General features: G+C 38.5%; 1 protein-coding gene across 10 annotated transcripts in view; it reads right to left on the minus strand.

The window, feature by feature from the left end:
* thrb (thyroid hormone receptor beta) overlaps positions 1 to 8,692 on the minus strand; it is a 149,346-nt gene extending 140,654 nt beyond the window's left edge. For 2 of the 10 annotated variants that reach the window (XR_009827071.1, XR_009827069.1), the window contains exon 1: positions 8,323 to 8,692. The gene's annotated coding sequence lies outside the window, so the exon portion shown is untranslated. Of the gene's footprint in view, positions 1 to 1,852; positions 1,990 to 4,324; positions 4,405 to 7,497; positions 7,520 to 8,322 lie in introns of all 10 variants that reach the window. The other 8 variants (XM_062056679.1, XM_062056676.1, XR_009827070.1 and 5 more) reach the window with 7 other exon arrangements.
* Between the last annotated feature and the right edge of the window lie 11,403 nt (positions 8,693 to 20,095).

A 20,095-nucleotide genomic window follows, 5' to 3' on the forward strand; every position in this document is an offset into this window, starting at 1 on the left:
TGACGAGAACGACTAAGGTTGCCAGCCAATATGTGTCCGTCGGGACTCCAGCAGCTGTGGAAGGAGGCCCTGAAGCAAGCCGAGGGCCTGGACCAAAGCCCCCACGCCCCATACTCTGCCCCAGCCTTCCCCAAAGCCCCCACAGCTCCAACTCTACCTGAGTTTTCCCCAATTTCGGCCAGCACGCACATGCCACTGAACAGTCTGCCCAATGGACTGAACCACACCCCAAGAAGAGACAGAGACAGACTGTTTGAGTGGATCTCTTTCTTCACCAAGGCAGCCAAAAGCCCAACGAGGTGTCGGCAGGCCACCAGCCTGAGGCACCACCGAGCCATCTATACGAGCACTAATCGAACATGGACTCATACGAAATTTAGTTGTGTGTTCAAAATTAATTGGTAATTAACAATATTGGTAACTACATCCATTGCAAATGCCGGGAAAAATATTTTTGCAAATGTCTTACAGTCATAAGTCTATATACATTCATCTATTTATGTTCAATGATGTTCATGATCAAAGTATTTGTTATTCCTTTACTAAATCAAAGGGTAGGCCACTAATTGTGTTCTGTGAGATGGTTTTACTGCAGGCTGGTAACAGCGATCGCTCTGAAGGAGGGTCATAGACGGAATTTTTGCCTCGTATAAAAACATTGAGGTTTTTGCCTCTATCTGTGGTAGAGATTTAACTAGTGGTCTACATCAGAAATTGTTTTGGTCCAGGGTCTTAAGACCCTGGAAGGAGGGTATGTCGTAGAATTTCTGACCTTTTGACCTATATTTCTTGTCTTTTAAGAATGTCCGCTCATTTTCAATTCTCTTGTATTTTGTGCCATTGAATGGACCAGTGGTGGGACAAAAGTGAATATTAAGTCGTGCCAACCTGTCTACAGAATGTGTTGACTGTCTAAAGGATTCGAGTTGTTATGGAACAGATAGGAAAAACAACAAGACATTGACGCATTTAGATAACAAACAATGACACACAAGAGACAGATAGGAAAAACAACAAGACATTGACGCATTTAGATAACAAACAATGACGCACAAAAGACATATAAAAAATGGCAGAGGACCGGAACTCGACAGTGATTTTGGCTTGTGTGTCTTGTTTGCTCCGGAGTAACTTGTGGTCTGTCTGCACGGCCAACTCAATTCAACCTGCACTTCTGATAATGGGTAAATACATTTGTTGTACTAAACTACTTTTGTTGCCTGTTTAAGCTTCGGACAATCCACTACAGAATCCCTCCACCAACTACCCCAGTGCAGCTCTGCCCAGCAGTACTGGGAAGGCTTACGAGACACCATCCACACCACGGCCCTATCGGTTTTTGGCAAAAGATTGCGAAGGTCCAATGACTGGTTCGAAGCCAACGCATCTGTATTGGCACCGATACTGGAAGAAAAGTGTATCGCCCTTACCAACTACAAATGCACGTCGAGTGACAATACCCTACATGCTCTCAGGGCATCAAGGAAGAAACTGCAGAATGCCTCCCGTCGCTGTGCTAACAGCTATTGGCTACAGCTTTGCAGCAACATCCAATCAGCCGCTGACTCCGGTAACATCAAAGGCATGTACGACGGCATCAAAAAGGCGCTTGGACCATTACACCACACAACTGCTCCGCTGAAATCGGCACTGGGAGAAATCATCACTGACCGCTCTAAACAACTCGACCGCTGGGTAGAACACTACTCCGAACTCTACGCCAGCGACAACACTGTCTCCGATGCAGCCCTCCGCCATGTTGAGTGTCAACCTGTAATGGAAGAACTGGACATGGAACCAACAACTGAGGAGCTAAGCAAAGCGATTGACAGCCTAGCATGCGGTAAATCACCTGGCAGTGATGGAATCGCAGCTGAAATCCTCAAGTGTGGAAAGCATGCTCTCCTTGACCAACTTCACAAGCTCCTCTGTCTGTGCTGGAGTGAAGGTGCTGTCCCACAGGACATGAGGGATGCTACCATCATAACCCTGTACAAAAATAAGGGAGACAGGAGTGATTGTAACAACTACCGTGGTATCTCTTTACTCAGCACTACCGGAAAACTCTTTGCCAGAGTTGCACTGAATAGACTCCAGGTTCTCACTGAGAAAATATACCCAGAATCTCAGGCAGGGTTCAGAGCAGGAAGGTCTACTACTGACATGATTTTCTCTCTGAGACAGCTGCAGGAGAAGTGTAGAGAGCAGAGAAAACCACTCTACATGGCATTTATTGACCTTACGAAAGCTTTTGACCTTGTGAGCAGGAGTGGCCTCTTTCAGCTTGTTGAACGAATAGGCTGTCCCCCCAAACTCCTTTGCATCCTCCAGTCCTTCCACACTGACATGCATGGCACAGTCCAGTTCGATAGGTCCACATCAGACCCCTTCAAAATCTGCTGTGGTGTCAAGCAGGGATGCGTGCTGGCGCCCACCCTGTTTGGGATCTTCTTTTTCCTCTTTCATCTGAAACTCGACAGTCTATTCTTGTTCTTAGAAATGAAGGCTTATCCACAAAATTGTTTGGGTGACCCCAAACTTTTGAACGGTAGTGTATGTGGGTGTTTTTTTACCTTTTGCGTTTATGTTTCGCCGTATTGTTAAATTTTTGTTGCATTTTATTGATTGTAAAAGATGTCAATTGAGAGGGTCGTCTGGGAAGTAAAAAAGGAGCAGCGTTCATGTGTTCTTAACATTCAGCGTTTTATCCATAGTTAATGTTGTAAATTTCATGTACATCTGGTGGTCTTTTTCAGTGAACAACTGTAAAATTACATTCTGTTTGTTGAAGCGGTCTTTCATGATGTTTTTAGTATTCTATCAGTCATTATTGTGAGTTTTTGTGACATTGTATGATCCTTTTTTAAGGCATTTTAGGATTTTTTGGTCACTTATTCACAGCAACTTCCACATTTTTTAAGTGTTCCTAAAAATGGATCCAAGCACATAGAGCACATTGCATCGTCTGTTAGTATGCAGAACTGCATGAACAGCCTCTTTGCCTTCATAAGACCTGTGTCACGTGACTACAAACTTGACACCTCATCGGCTAGTTCTTCTGGAAACCATTTATTTTGTTTCAGTCTTAATTTACCAGAAGTCAATCTTGAGTTTTGAAGCAACTAGTATTTCTGCACTGAATTTTTTGCACTCATTTTAAAACACTGTTTTTTAACAAACTGAATTTTGAAAAACACGCATTTTGCTTTAAATAATTTTTCAATGAAACTGTCAACATAATTTGATGCAAAAAAATTCCATCCATCCTTCCATTTTCTACCGTTTGTCCCTCTTGGGTCACGGGGATGGCTGCACTCGGGTGGAAAGTGGGATACACCCTGGACAAGTTCAGTTCACAAAATTTAAACGCAAAAAAAGCAGTTACATGAATCAAGTGTCTTGCCCAAGGACACAACTGTGACAAGGATGGCGGAAGCGGGGATCGAACATGGAACCCTCAAGTTGCCCGCTTCGAACGGGGCGGTATAGCTCGGTTGGTATAGTGGCCGTGCCAGCAACTTGAGGGTTACATGTTCGATCCCTGCTTCTGCCATCCTAGTCACTGCCGTTGTGTCCTTGGGCAAGACACTTTACCCACCTGCTCCCAGTGCCACCCACACTGGTTTAAATAAAAATGTAACTTAGATATTGGGTTACACAATGTAAAGCGCTTTGAGTCACTAGAGAAAAAGAGCTATATAAATATAATTCACTTCACTTTACCAACCGAGCCATGCCGCCCACAGAATCTGATTTTTTTTAAATGGGAATTGTACTGTTCATATTGACGTAAAAAATCAGTTGAAGCTAAGAAAAAATGATAGTCATTGTTACTGACCTGCAGTGTGAACTGCAAGAAAAGATTTTGCAATGTTACGATGGCATCGATTCCTGCAAATTCAACCAATCCCCGCACATACATTTTTAATCATTTAAAGGCCTACTGAAACCCACTACTACCGACCACACAGTCTGATAGTTTATATATCAATGATGAAATCTTAACATTGCAACACATGCCAATACGGCCATGTTAACTTATAAAGTGCAATTTTAAATTTCCCGCTAAACTTCCGGTTGAAAAACTCCTTTGGATATGACGTATGCGTGTGACGTCACGACGGCAACGGAAGTATTCGGAGCTTGTTGAATCCAATACAAAACAGCTCTGTTTTCATCTCATAATTCCACAGTATTCTGGACATCTGTGTTGGTGAATCTTTTGCAATTTGTTTAATGAACAATGGAGGCTGCAAAGAAGAACGTTGTAGGTGGGATCTGTGTATTAGCGGCTGGCTGTAGCAACACAACAAGGACTACTTACTTGAATAGCAGACGCCTAGCCGATGCTAGCCGCCAACCGCACGGATGATCGGGTGAAGTCCTTCGTCGCGCCGTCGATCGCTGGAACGCAGGTGAGCACGGGTTGTTAAGAATTCCCCATGTTATCTACGTTTCAGATACTTTATTTTGAAGCATTTCATGACAGTGTCACTTCCGCTTCCTTCCTGTAGGGGTCACTTCCGCTTCCCTTTTGACGTGTGTTATTGTGTGCTGACTTGTTTTCTCTGCTACGTTTAATCGGTGCTCTAGTCTTTGACGATGTGAGTATGTTGATTATTATATAAGACTAGTTTAGTTTATTAATAGACATCACTGTGTTTGTGTAACATTTAGGGGTGTTTTAATAATATTATTGATGCTGTGTTGTCAGAATGCTACGAGCTAACATCTCCCTGTTAAGGATAGCATTGCTGCTGCTAATGTGGCTAGCTCATATGCCATTGTGGAAATGCAATATATTATGTCTCTAGTATTTTACTTTGAGCATATATATAGGCATATATAAATATTGTTGTTTATTTAAATGACATAAATGTTGATGGGTGTTTGCTTGTGGTTTACAGATACTAACTAACTACCTAAATGAACCTAAACCAATATGCACCATTAAAGTTGGAGGAGTCCAAATGATGACTGTGTGTTCTCTGACTGGAACCCCAACGTGGTCAATATCCGAAAAAAACAGTCGCAGAGTTTAATACTCAACACGGGTGTTGATGAGCAGATGAGGGCTGGCTGGCGTAGGTGGAGCGCTAATGTTTTTATCATAGCTCTGTGAGGTCCGGATGCTAAGTTGCTAAGTTAGCTTCAGCGTTGTTAGCAAAAGCATTGTTAAGCTTTGTCAGGCTGAGAATTATTAACCGTGTAGTTACATGTCCATGGTTTAATAGTATTGTTGATCTTCTGTCTATCCTTCCAGTCAGGGATTTATGTATTTTCTTTCTATCTGCATTTGAGAACGATGCTATCACGTTAGCTCCGTAGCTAAGTGTTTCACCAATGTATTGTCGTGGAGATAAAAGTCACTGTGAATGTCCATTTCACGTTCTCGACTCTCATTTTCAAGAGGATATAGTATCCGAGGTGGTTTGAAATACAAATCCGTGATCCACAATAGAAAAAGGAGAGAGTGTGGAATCCAATGAGCTAGCTTGTACCTAAGTTACGGTCAAAGCGAAAAAAGATATGTCCTTCACTGCCTCTCTAGTCATTCACTCTAACGTTCCTCATCCACAAATCTTTCATCCTCGCTCAAATTAATGGGGTAATCATCGCTTTGTCGCTCCGAATCTCTCTCGCTCCATTGTAAACAACGGGGAATTGTGAGGAATACCACCTCCTGTGACGTCACGCTACTTCCGGTACAGGCAAGGCTTTTTTTTATCAGCGAGCAAAAGTTGCGAACTTTATCGTCGATTTTCTCTACTAAATTCTTTCAGCAAAAATATGGCAATATCGCGAAATGATCAAGTATGACACATAGAATGGATCTGCTATTCCCATTTAAATAAAAAAAATATTTATTTCAGTAGGCCTTTAATTGTATTTAAATGAAGAATACAAAAAAATCAAAGACTTCAAAAATTCTTTACTGTCAATTGTTTTCCATAAATGCAAGGACATAAGGAAGAATCGAGATACGATCGAGATAATGAAGTTTGGATATATTTAAGAATAGTCAGTGTACAGCTGGTATTGAATGTGTCATTTTTATTTGATTATTTATTGACATTACATTGTTTAGTCGTCTTCAGCATAAATGAACTGTAGAAGTTGTTCTTGTATTTCCAGTTAATGAGTTAACATTTGTATTCATACCCTGACAACAAGTAGTACTGTACAACTACAAGAAACTACAAATACACTACTACGAGTACTGCAACTACAGGTATCAAATATCGAGTTTAATTAAAAATATATTGAGTTGTACTTTCTCGTCCATATCGCCCAGCCCTACCACGAGTACTACAAATACATTGCTAAAAGTACTACAACTACAAGAAGCTACAATAACACTATCACAATTACTTCACCTACAAGAAAGTACAAGTACCATATAAGTATTACAATGTCAAGAAACTACAGGTGCATTACTACAAGTACAATAAAACGAGTACTACAACTACAAGAAACCGCAAGTACTACAACTACAAGAATCTAAAAGTGCACTACTACATGTAATGTGCACTATTATAAGTACTACAACTGAAATAAACTAAAGTACACTAATACAAGTACTAAAACTACAAAAAAAATCCAGCGCACTACGAGAAGTACATTATTATGAGTATTACGAACAAGAAACTACAAGTGCACTATTACAAGTACACTACTGCTTGTACTACAACTACAAAAAAATTGAAGCGCACTACTAGAAGTACATTATTATGAGTATTACAAATAAGAAACTTTGAGTACACTACTACAAGTACACCACTGCTAGTACTACAACTAAAAGAAACCCCAAGTACACTACTACAAGTACTACAAGTTCAAGGTTCTGTAACAGCTTCTTCCCTCAGGCCGTAAGACTCTTGAACGCATCATAATTATCCCCTCAACTCCCCCCAAAATGGATTAACTCACTGGAATAAAAAAGACAATATAACATACATCCATAAACGTGGATGCATGTGGAAAAGTGCAATATATTTATCTGTACAGTAACCTATTTATTTATTTATATATGCACCTTATTGCTTTTTTATCCTCCACTACCATGAGCTTATGTAACGAAATTTCGTTCTTATCTGTACTGTAAAGTTCAAATTTGAATGACAATAAAAAGGAAGTCTAAGTCTAAGAAAATACAAGTACATTATAAGTACTACAGCTGCAAAAATCTAAAAGTGCACCACAAGGAAATTCAAGCGCACTACTAAAAGACCTTATGAGTAATACAACTAAGAAAATACAAGTGCTACAAGTACACAACGACAAGTACAACTAAAAAGAAACCAGTACTGCAAAAACAAGTAAACTACACTACAAGTACTGCACCTATAAGAAACTACAAGTACACTATAAGTACTATAAACTTCATGTGCACTACTACAAGTGCTACAACTACAACAAACCTCAAGTGCACGATAAGTACTAGAACTATAAGAAACTACACTAGTAAAAGTACAAGAAATACAAGAAACATCTTACCTCTGCTTCCCAATAAGAATTTCTATACAAAATAATAAATCACATTTTGTGTTGGGCTCAAATATTATTTCACTCACTCAAAGACTAATTCCTTTATTGATTTGATGTTTATTATTTTTGTTTCCGTTTAAACAAAGCTAAAAAATAAAAATAATGGATTGTTTATATTATTGTAAGAGAGTAAACTTGCAAAATCAGTAGGGGATCAAATATTTATTTACTCACAGCTCATAATAATATAATCATGTTGTGGTGTAGGCAATAACGCAGTATAATTCCTTCCCATAAGGGGTCGCCATTACCTGAGCCACATGAAAACAACCTCCAACCGGCACAAATATGCTTGGCCTCTTATGACAGAATCTCAGTGCAGTATCCAACATTTTTTAGAAAAGCCAGTTTCAAGTTTCTAACGTTAAAGTGAACATCAAAACATGTCTACTTCCGCTTGATATATATCATTCTCTGTTCAATTCGGCGTAGAATACAACCCACAGAATTGAGTAAGAACGAAAAACTTTTAATAATTTCGGTTTTCATCGGAACATCCCATCTCTTAGACGCCGTCGTGGGCGGAAAATGTCAGTCTTAAATCCGTTGCCAGTTGTCAATATTGCTGTAAATACTTAATATTTGCTGGACATGTTTCCCCCCGAATTGTCAGAAAGGATAATTTAATAGCGGGAGTAGCAAAGTTAGTCCCAATAAAGAATAAACGAGCTCCGATATTGCGACACAAACTGGCGTTAAAAATATAAAAACACGTACGCGTCAACTACTCGCAATGGCTGTCAAAAAAATCCCCCAAATCAAGTGTGATCTTACCGCTTATGTGTCGATGATGTCCTGATGTCAGCGGTGGTGCCCCTGTGTGTCCATTCCTCCTCCACGGCAGCCAGAGTCGACCTCAGCCGGCTTTGAGGGAGCTGGACTCGGCAGTACGTTCACCTGAAATGACCCCGGCTAGCTTGTTTGTCAGGGTAGGCTAGCAGGAACAACCAGGCTGTGTGAGCAAAAATACACACAACTTCAACTAATAGACAACATTGTTGCACAATTTACACACTATCTACACTATATGGACGATCAGACAGCTGAAATAGGACTCCAACACAACACAAGATGCCTCGCCCATATCACACACTCTTCCTTTTTTACAATGACAGGTTGGTTTTTTTTCACAGTTGGGCCTGCCTGGTCCACACTGTTGCAACGTGTCTTTACATAATATGTGCAGGCTATCTAGTGGTGTGCAAAGTGTGGCCCCGGGGCCATTTGCAGACCATACTTTTTGTTTACTGGCCTGTAGCACATTCTTAAAATACAATTTACATTTTTTTTCCAATTGCTTACACACTAAATTTAAAGGCCTACTGAAATGAATTTATTTTTATTTAAACGGGAATAGCAGATCCATTCTATGTGTCGTACTTGATCATTTCGCGATATTGCCATATTTTTGCTGAAAGGATTTAGTAGAGAAAATCGACGATAAAGTAAGTTCGCAACTTTTGCTCGCTGATTAAAAAAGCCTTGCCTGTACCGGAAGTAGCGTGACGTCACAGGAGCTAGTATTCCTCACAATTTTCCTTTGTTTACAATGGAGCGAGAGAGATTCGGACCGAGAAAGCGACGATTACCTCATTAATTTGAGCGAGCATGAAAGATTTGTAGATGAGGAACGTTACAGTGAAGGACTCGAGAGGCAGTGATGGACGTATCTTTTTTCGCTCTGACCGTAACTTAGGTACAAGCTGGCTCATTGGATTCCACACTCTCTCCTTTTTCTATTGTGGATCACGGATTTGTATTTTAAACCACCTCGGATACTATATCCTCTTGAAAAAGAGAGTCGAGCACGCGAAATGGACATTTAAAGTGACTTTTATCTCCACGACAATACATCGGTGACACACTTAGCTACTGAGCTAACGTGATAGCATTGTTCTCAAATGAAGATAGAAACAAAATAAATAAATCCCTGACTGGAAGGATAGACAGAAGATCAACAATACTATTAAACCATGGACATGTAACTACACGGTTAATAATTCTCAGCCTGGTAAGGCTTAACAATGCTGTTGCTAACGACGCTAAGGCTAATTTAGCAACTTAGCAACCGGACCTCACAGAACTATGGTAAAAATATTAGCGCTTCACCTACGCCAGCCAGCCCTCATCTTCCCATCAACAGCTGTGCTCACCTGCATTCCAGCGATCGACGGCGCGACGAAGGACTTCATCCGTGGGTTTGGCGGCAAGCATCGGCGAGGCGTCTGCTAGTCCTTGTTGTGTTGCTGTAAGTATTGTACTTAGCCGCTAATACACCGATCGATCCCACCTACAACGTTCTTCTTTGCAGCCTCCATTGTTCATTAAACAAATTGCAAAAGATTCACCAACACAGATGTCCAGAATACTGTGGAATTTTGTCGAAGAAAACAAGAGGTTTCTGTATCGGGTTCGACGGGGTCCAACCACTTCCGTGGATTTTGTGACGTCACGCGCATAAATCATATCCAAAGGAGTTTTTCAACCGGAAGTGTGGCGGGAATTTTAAAATTGCACTTTATAAGTTAACCCGGCCGTATTGGCATGTGTTTCAATGTTAAGATTTCATCATTGATATATAAAATATCAGACTGCGTGGTCAGTAGTAGTGGGTTTCAGTAGGCCTTTAAAATTTTCACACAGTTAACAAAGTCTACACACAGTAAACAAAACCACTGTGCAGATTTGCCTAATATTAAGCATAGACTGTGCTTCACAGTTTTTGCGAAATATTACACACAATGCTTTACCTTCCCATCTTGCACATATATAAGGTTTGTGTTACACACATCTTCACATCTTGCACACAGATAACGATTGTGATACACCAATTTTCACACTTTACACACACACTCGGATTGGGATACACACATCTTTATCTCCAGATTTTTTTTAAAACCTTGCTGTTGCCTAAGTCTGCACATGTAGCCTATACTCTATGCTGTCATTTTTATTTATCTCCAGATTTTTTTTCAAACCTTTTTATTTGTCTCAGATTTTAATTTGTACTGCATGTACATACCAAATCTGTGTTATATGTGTTTTATGTTGCACGATTGCACCAAGAAAAATTCCTAGTTTGTGAACCCGTTCTCAAACAATGGCAATAAAACTATTCTGATTCTGATTCTGATGTCATTGTTGACTACTGTGATATGTTACTTTACCTGACTGTGGTAAAAATATATTTATATTTGCAGTTTGCAGCGTCATTGTTGAGCACTTCTTGAAAAGATTACAGGATATTTTTACTTTCTCTTTAGGTCCTTACGTATAGGCCCACTTCAAAGTAAACAATGACGATCGTTGTGGATTTGTCAATATATTTTGTCAAATTACAGTAATCATTTAATGCTTCTACAATCAGTAGAAGCATTTAAGTCCCATCTTAAAACTCATTTGTATACTCTAGCTTTTAAATCAGGGGTCCCCAAACTACGGCCCCCCAGCGTCCAAAATCCGGCCCGCGGGAAGTCCCAAGTTAAAAAAAAAAAAAAAAGTTTTTTTTTTGTTTTTTTTTGTATTATTATTATTATTTTTTTTTGTCCTTACTAGTCCATTTTTTACCGTCTCCTAGCCACTCAGGCAAATCGTATTGTCTAAAAATGCATTTTACCATCGATAACGTGACATGCAGCAAGTGCGCTCTTTAAGTCAACTAGTGCGCGAGGACTATATATGTATGAATACATGTATATATATATATATATATATATATATATATATATATATATATATATATATATATATATATATATATATATATACACATGTATATATATATATATATATATATATATATATATATATATATATATATATATATATATATATATATATATATATATATATATATATATATATATATACACACATATAGACACATATACATATATACACATATATACACATATACATATATATATACATATATACACATATATATACATATATACACATATATACGCATATACATATATATATACATGGACATATACATATACATATACATATACATATACATATACATATACATATACATATACATATACATATATACACGGGCGGTATAGCTCGGTTGGTAGAGCGGCCGTGCCAGCAACTTCAGGGTTGCAGGTTCGATCCCTGCTTCCGCCATCCTAGTCACTGCCGTTGTGTCCTTGGGCAAGACACTTTACCCACCTGCTCCCAGTGCCATCCACACTGCTTTAAAAATGTAACTTAGATATTGGGTTTCACAATGTAAAGCGCTTTGAGTCACTTGAGAAAAGCGCTATATAAATATAATTCACTTCACACACACATATATACATATTTACATATACATATACATATATATACACACACACACACATTTACATATTATATATATATATATATATATATATATATATATATATATATATATATATATATATATATATATATATATATATATATATATATATATATATATATATATATATAGCGCGGCCCCCAGCCAAATTGTTTTACCCCAATGCGGCCCCGGAGGCAAAAAGTTTGGGGAGCCCTATTTTAAATAGACCCCCTTTTTAGACCAGTTGATCTGCTATTTATTTCTTTTCTCCTCTGCCCCCCTCTCCCTTGTGGAGGGGGGGCACAGGTCCGGTGGCCATGGATGAAGTGCTGGCTGTCCAGAGTCGGGACCCGGGGTGGACCGCTCGCCTGTGCATCGGTTGGGGACATCTCTGCGCTGCTAGACCCACTCGACGTCCGTTGCCTCCGGTCTCCCCTAGAGGGAGGGGGGCACCCACATCTGCGGTCCTCTCTAAGGTTTCTCATAGTCATTCACATTGACATCCCACCGGGTTGTGAGTTTTTCCTGAACCGAGGATGTCGTTGTGGCTTGTGCAGCCCTTTGAGACACTTGTGATTTGGGACTATATAAATAAACATTGATTGATTGATTGATTTATCACATATGCTAAAAGGGTCGGGCAAAATGCCCCAAACATGTGATTTCTTATAGTAAAATAGGGTTTTTTACAAATGTGTTTTGTATTCATCACTGTTCTGGGATACTCACTCCAATAGTGTCTTATCATTTGAAGTCTGTGTGAGTGAGATGACAATAAAACTGCATTTTACAAATGCTTGCTTTATTTTGATGAATGGGCATATGTTTTGACCGAAGTGTGTCATTTTGCAAATAATCTAGGAATTAAGAAAACTGAATGTTGTGTTTGGAAAAGTGTGTAAATCCTTTTGAAAAAAGACACACAGTTAGTAAAATTGTGTGTAAGCATATGGAAAAAACTGTAATATGTTCAGGCTATCTAGTGGTGTACAAAGTGTGGACCTGGGGCCATTTGCAGACCATACTTTTTGTTTACTGGCCTGCAGCACATTCTTAAAATACAATTGAACAAGAACCCTTTAAAAACTATTTCAATAATTATACTAACAACCCTTATTATGACACATTTTGTCCTCTTTTCAACAAAGCTGGTATTTTCTATCTTTTAACATTTATTGGTCATTCCAACAAACTGCTATTTGCTTGTAACGTTTATAATGAACTCAGATTGTGCCAAATTATGTCGTTTAAATGTTTTGTTAACTTCAAAACTCAAAAGATTGTTAATTGATTATACAGCACATCCGGAATGTATGCACAGTGCTTCACTTGTTCCACATGTTGTTATGTTAGAGCAGTAGTGTCAAACTAATTTTAGATCGCGGGCCACATGGAGAAAAATCTACTCACAAGTGGGCCATTGATTGAGAATTTTATTAGTAGATTGCACAGTACAGTACATATTCCGTACAATTCACCACTAAATGGTAACACCCAAATACGTTTTTCAACTTGTTTAAGTCTGGGTCCACGTTAATCAATTCATGGTATAAATATATACTATCAGCATAATACAGTCATCACACAAGTTAATCATCAGAGTATATACATTGAATTATTTACATTATTTACAATCCGGGGGGTGGTATGTGGAGGGGGTTGGGGCGGGGGGTTAGGTTTGGTTGATATCAGCACTTCAGTCATCAACAATAATATCATCTGAGAAATGGACATTGTAACAGTGTAGGTCTGACTTTGTATGATATGTACAGCGAACAGTGAACATAGTGAGCTCAGAAAGCATAAAAACAAGTATATACATTTGATTATTTACATTTGATTATTTACAATCCGGGCAGGTGGGATGTGGTGGGGGAGGGTGTTAGTCTAGGGTTGTAGTTGCCTGGAGGTAGTCTTTTAGTGCGGTTTTGAATGAGGGTAGAGATGCACTTTCTTTTACACCTGTTGGGAGTACATTCCATATTGATGTGGCATAGAAGGAGAATGAGTTAAGACCTTTGTTAGATCGGAATCTGGGTTTAACGTGGTTTGTGGAGCTCCCCCTGATGTTGTGGTTATGGCGGTCATTTACGTTATGGAAGTAGTTTGACATGTACTTCGGTATCCAGGAGGTGTAGCGAATTTTATAGACTAGGCTCAGTGCAAGTTGTTTTACTCTGTCCTCCACCCTGAGCCAGCCCACTTTGGAGAAGTGGGTAGGAGTGAGGTGTGATCTGGGGTGGAGGTCTAGAAGTAATCTGACTAGCTTGTTCTGGGATGTTTGGAGTTTAGATTTGAGGGTTTTGGAGGTGCTAGGGTACCAGGAGGTGCATGCGTAATCGAAAAAGGGTTGAATGAGAGTTCCCGCTAGAATCTTCATGGTGCTTTTGTTGACCAGAGAGGAGATTCTGTAGAGAAATCTTGTTCGTTGGTTCACCTCTTTGATTACCTTGGTTGCCATTTTTTCACAGGAAAGATTAGCCTCTAGAATGGAACCTAGGTAGGTGACCTCATCTTTCCTGGTGATAACAATGTCACCTACTTTAATAGTGAAGTCACTGACTTTCTTAAGTTTGATTTGGGACCCAAATAGGATGGATTCCGTTTTACCTAAGTGTATGGATAGTTTATTGTCAGCGGGCCAGGTGCAAATTCTACAGCGTTCAGCACTGAGGATTTTTTCCACCTGTGACTTGTCCTTGCCGGATACCAGCAGGGCCGAGTCATCCGCAAACAGGAACAATTCACAGTCCCATGCTGATGACATGTCGTTTACGTATATTAGGAACAGTAAAGGCCCTAATATACTGCCTTGGGGGACTCCACAGCTTACTGAGAGAGGGGGGACACGGTGCCGTTCTCTACCACCTGTTTCCTCCCCTCCAAGTAAGATTGCATCCAGCTCGATGAGGTTTTATCAAATCCGATTGCTCTGAGCTTATCCAACAGTATAGCGTGGTTAACGGTGTCAAAGGCCTTCTGAAGGTCCAGCGTGACCATGCCGCAGTATTTGCCCACGTCCACCTCATGTTTGATGTGGTCGGTCAGATAGAGAAGGCATGTGTCAGTGGAGTGGTTAGTTCTGAAGCCGGATTGGAATTTGTACATGAGTTTTTTAGTGGCAAGGTATGTATCGACCTGTTCATAAACAATTTTTTCCATTACTTTTGAAATTGAACTGAGAATAGAAACAGGTCGGTAGTTACCAGGTTCTAATTTGCTTCCTACTTTAAACTGGTAAAATCACGGCACGATAACTTAAAAATAAAGACAATTTCCGATTGTTTTCTTTGTTTAAAAATAGAATAAGCACATTCTGAGATTGTCCAAATCATAACGTTGTTGTTGTTGCCACTCTACCAACCGGTATAGCTCGGTTGGTAGAGTGGCCGTGCCATCAACCTGAGGGTTGCAGGTTCGATCCCCGCTTCCGCCATCCTAGTCACTGCCGTTGTGTCCTTGGGCAAGACACTTTACCCACCTGCTCTCAGTGCCACCCACACTGGTTTAAATGTAACTTAGATATTGGGTTTTCACTATGTAAAGCGCTTTGAGTCACTAGAGAAAAGCGCTATATAAATAGAATTCACTTCACTTTTTTTACACTTACATGTTGCGGTTAATAGTATTCTATCTTTATTTTTCGTTGTTTATATTTTCTCAATAAAGATTTTTTTTTTTAAATATCAAAATCAAATTACAGTATGTTATTTATGTAGTTTGATTATTTTCATCGACTGATGTGCTAACATCATGTGGTTTATTTTGTACATATGTAGCAACATCTACAAAGATACAAAGAATTGCTATTGCGACATCCAATGGACACATTAGGAACAGCTGTTTCTTTCATTCAAAAATTTCAGGTTCATTTTTATACTTAGCAAAGTCATCCCGCGGGCCGGATAAAACCTGTTTGCGAGCCTGATCCGGCACTCAGGCCTTACGTTTGACACCCCTGTGTTAGAGCCTTATTCCAAAATGGAATAAATTCATTTTTGTCCTCAAAATTCTACCAACAATACTGACAATGTGAATACATTTTTGTTTCTTTTAAAGTTGCAAATGTATTAAAAACAAAATAATAAAAAAATCACATGTATATAATGTAAATTTTGACAGCCTTTACTCAATACTTTGTTGATGCACCTTTAGCAGTAATTACAGCATCAAGTCTTTTGTGAATACGATGCCACAAGCTTAAAACATCTATCTTTGGAACAGTTTCGCCCATTCCTCTTTGCACATTCCTTTTTGCAGCACCTCTCAAGCTCCATCAGGTTGGATGGGAAGCATTGGTTTTCATCCAGCATGTCTCTGTACATTGTTGCATTCATTAAAAAAACCGGGCGTATGAATTTTAACTAAACTTATGATAGTATAAGAATTAACACAAATGTGTAAAATTATACAAGTTATGAAATGATTATACTTCACGTTAAACTCTAATTTTTAGAAGTATGGACAGGCAACAATTGCTATTTTTCCTTTTAAATTGTATTCATTAAATATAAAATCCAGGGGCGCCCCAGGCTAAATTGGGGCCCTAGGCAGATTATTTGAAACCCCCATTACAAAATCAACTTTTTTATCAATGTTATTACTATCAATAAAACCTAAATATATAAACCTTCCTAACTCACAAGTACCAGGATTCAAACCAGGTAGAAATGTCTTTCAAGACAGGTATTTTTTAATAATAATAATAATAACAATGAGTATATATATATATATATATATATATATATATATATATATATATATATATATATATATATATATATATATATATATATATATATATACATATATATATATATATATATATATATATATATATATATATATATATATATATATATATATATATATACTTGTATATAGTGCTTTCCGGGACTCACTCACTCCACATTCACTCTGGTGGTGGTGGTGAGTGTGAGAAGGAGATATTTTGAAGTGTTCTTTCTTAATCCATAGTCATGTTTAAAGCAGCTAGTATTTTCCCATGTAGCGTGTCTTCTCGTGACATCCTTGCTTTTATCTTATGTCAGCTAGTAAACACTTTGTTTTGTCTTAAAGGCAACATGTCGGAATACCAACTCAGACATCTCATGTCCAAGTGAGATGCATGATTTATCATCTATCTCTGTAAACATAGGGAGACACTGAAGTGATTACGATGCCTTACTTACCTATCAAGGAGAAAATTAGCACGTTTGCCGTCAGATGTAAAAATCTTCTCCGCCTTCAATCGTCTCCATCTTTCAAAGGCATTCTTGATACAAATCTTCGTTTTGTTCCTAGCTTTGTCATGAATAAGTTGAGAATCGTAAGGACGCCTTTTAGATTTAGTAAGGTCTGACATGTTGAACCCAGGTTGCCAGTTACGCACCGCCATCTTCGTCTAGCTACTGCCCCTGGTAAAGTTACTAAACATAGATTTAGACTAAGTCTAAGTCTAAGTCTATGTTTAATAACTTTACCAGGGGCAGTAGCTAGACGAAGGTTGCCAGTTACACACCGCCATCTTCGTCTAGCTACTGCCCCTGGTAAAGTTACTAAACATAGATTTAGACTAAGTTTAAGTCTAAGTCTATGTTTAATAACTTTACCAGGGGCAGTAGCTAGACGAAGATGGCGGTGCGTAACTGGCAACCTGGATGTAACACACTCACAGACTTTCTAATTGATCAAACGGTAGGGGGGCGGGGCATCGAAATGAAAACAGGATTTCGGGGCTGTAAATCTAATTTTGAAATGAGCATATCCCGGCTGAACTACTGTTATCAGTTATAGAAGTATTCGAAAAGGACATGATTTATTAATGCATTTTAACATATCAGGGCCATTTAATGATGACTTGACATGAAATTATTACATATGGCTCCTTTATGTTTAATATGAAGACACCTGCATGGCCAGATTGCTTATTGAAATAGAACTCTAGCGGGACAAATTTAAGATGCCGACACTGCATTTGGCCCGTGGGCTGGGGCTTTGGACACCCCTGATTTACTAAGATGCCTTTCATTTTGCAGTTTCTTGCGTTTGAGTCATTCTAGACTTATGTATTCGCTGGTAATATGATCCACAGCCTTGCGAACAGAATTAAGTGTCAGTGTGCATATGTTCTTGTTGTCTGGATTGCGACTCAGAAAAGGTGTTACATATTGTAGCTGTGTGATGCCGCTTCAACACATCGCACACATGTAGGATCATGATAGCATGAAAGTGGTGAAAAAAGATCAAAGTGTCTCCGCTGCAAAAGCCCCGTATACACGCAAAATCCTCATTTGAATAAGGTGGTCGCACCATAGGTGCCGATCTACATTTCTGCCAGTGGGTGCTCAGTGTGTATGTATTATTGTTGTCCCGATACCAATATAACCAACCAAAAGTTTTTCGGTACTTTTCTAAATAAAGGGGACCACAAAAATGTCATTATTGGCTTTATTTTAACAAAAAAATCTTACGGTACAATGAAAATATGTTTCCTATTGCAATTTTGTCCTTAAATAAAATAGTGAACATTCAAGACAACTTGTCTTTTAGAAGTAAGTAAACAAACAAAGTCTCCTAATTTAGCTGCTGACATATGCAGTATCATATTGTGTTATTTATCATTCTATTATTTTGTCAAAATTATTAAGGAAAAGAGGTAGAAAATAAATTATTAATCTACTTGTTCATTTACTGTTAATATCGGGTTGTTTTCTGTTTCAACGTGTTCTATCTAAACTTCTGTTAAAATGTATTAATCACTTATTCTTCTGTTGTTTGGATACTTTACATTAGTTTTGGATGATACCACAAATTTGGGTATCAATCCGATACCAAGTCGTTACAGGATCATTCATTGGTCATATTCAAAGTCTTCATGTGTCCTGAATTTATAAACATAATATAACATTAAAATAGAACGAAATAAGATTTTGTGATGTTAAAAAATATCGATGTAATCATAGTGGTATCGACTAGATACGCTCTTGTACTTGGTATCATCACAGTGGATGTTAGGTGAAGATCCACCAATGGCGTTTGTTTATATTGTAGCGTCCCGGAAGAGTTGGTGCTGCAGGGAATTCTGGGAATTTCTTCTGTAGTGTTTATGTTGTGTTGTGGTGCAAATATTCTTCTAAAATGTGTTTGTCGTTGTTGTTTAGTTTGGTTTCATTATATGGCACATATTTATGACTGCGTTGGCATTGTTCATACTGCTACTCTTAGTGTGACATGTATGGCTGTTGACTAAGTATGCTCTTCATTCACTCGGGTGCTGTGTGTTCAAAGTCAAGATGTTGTATCATTAGTTTGTTATCGGGCACAATTAATTTATGGTTAGGCTTTGTTAATTATAGGGATGGGCGATACCAGACTTTTAGGATTCGATACGATATCGATACTTTTTCTTGCATTTTCATCGATACCGATACCGATACCATTAATTTCTTATTGGCAATTTTTGTCAGTCAAAAATATTATTACCATTGTTATTATTTAAGACAAATCACAAGACAAATACAAACCATTTATACCACATTTATTATGGTCAATATATAATAAAAGTAAAATTTGAATAAATAACATAAATATGAAAAATAAATTAAATATAAACAAAAATATACACATTTTCACTTTTCTTATTTCTCAAAAAAAAAGTATTGGTAGAAAAAACTTTAAAAAACAATTATTCATAACAATGTTATGTTTCAAACCTCTTTGTGGAAGTAAACTTATAACACTTCTCTGTGCATCGGTTGGGGACATCTCTACGCTGCTGACCCGTCTCCGCTCGGGATGGTTCCTGCTGGCCCCACTATGGACTGGACTTTCGCTGATGTGTTGGATCCGCTGTGCACTGGACTTTCACAATATTATGTCAGACCCACTCGACATCTATTGCTTTCGGTCTCCCCTAGAGGGGGGGGTTACCCACATATGCGGTCCTCTCCAAGGTTTCTCATAGTCATTCACATTGACGTCACTGGGGTGAGTTTTCCTTGCCCGTATGTGGGCTCTGTACCGAGGATGTCGTTGTGGCTTGTGCAGCCCTTTGAGACACTTGTGATTTAGGGCTACATAAATAAACATTGATTGATTGATTGATTGATTGAAGCAAATTCAATAATTTCCTTATCACAATAAACTAGGATTTCCTTGTCCTATAAACCTGCATACGAAAGACAGTTCCCTGAGAAAATGAACTTGGAAAAATTATCTACAAAAATG

This window comes from Entelurus aequoreus, linkage group LG08 (assembly GCF_033978785.1).
Source record: "Entelurus aequoreus isolate RoL-2023_Sb linkage group LG08, RoL_Eaeq_v1.1, whole genome shotgun sequence".
NCBI lineage: Eukaryota > Metazoa > Chordata > Actinopteri > Syngnathiformes > Syngnathidae > Entelurus > Entelurus aequoreus.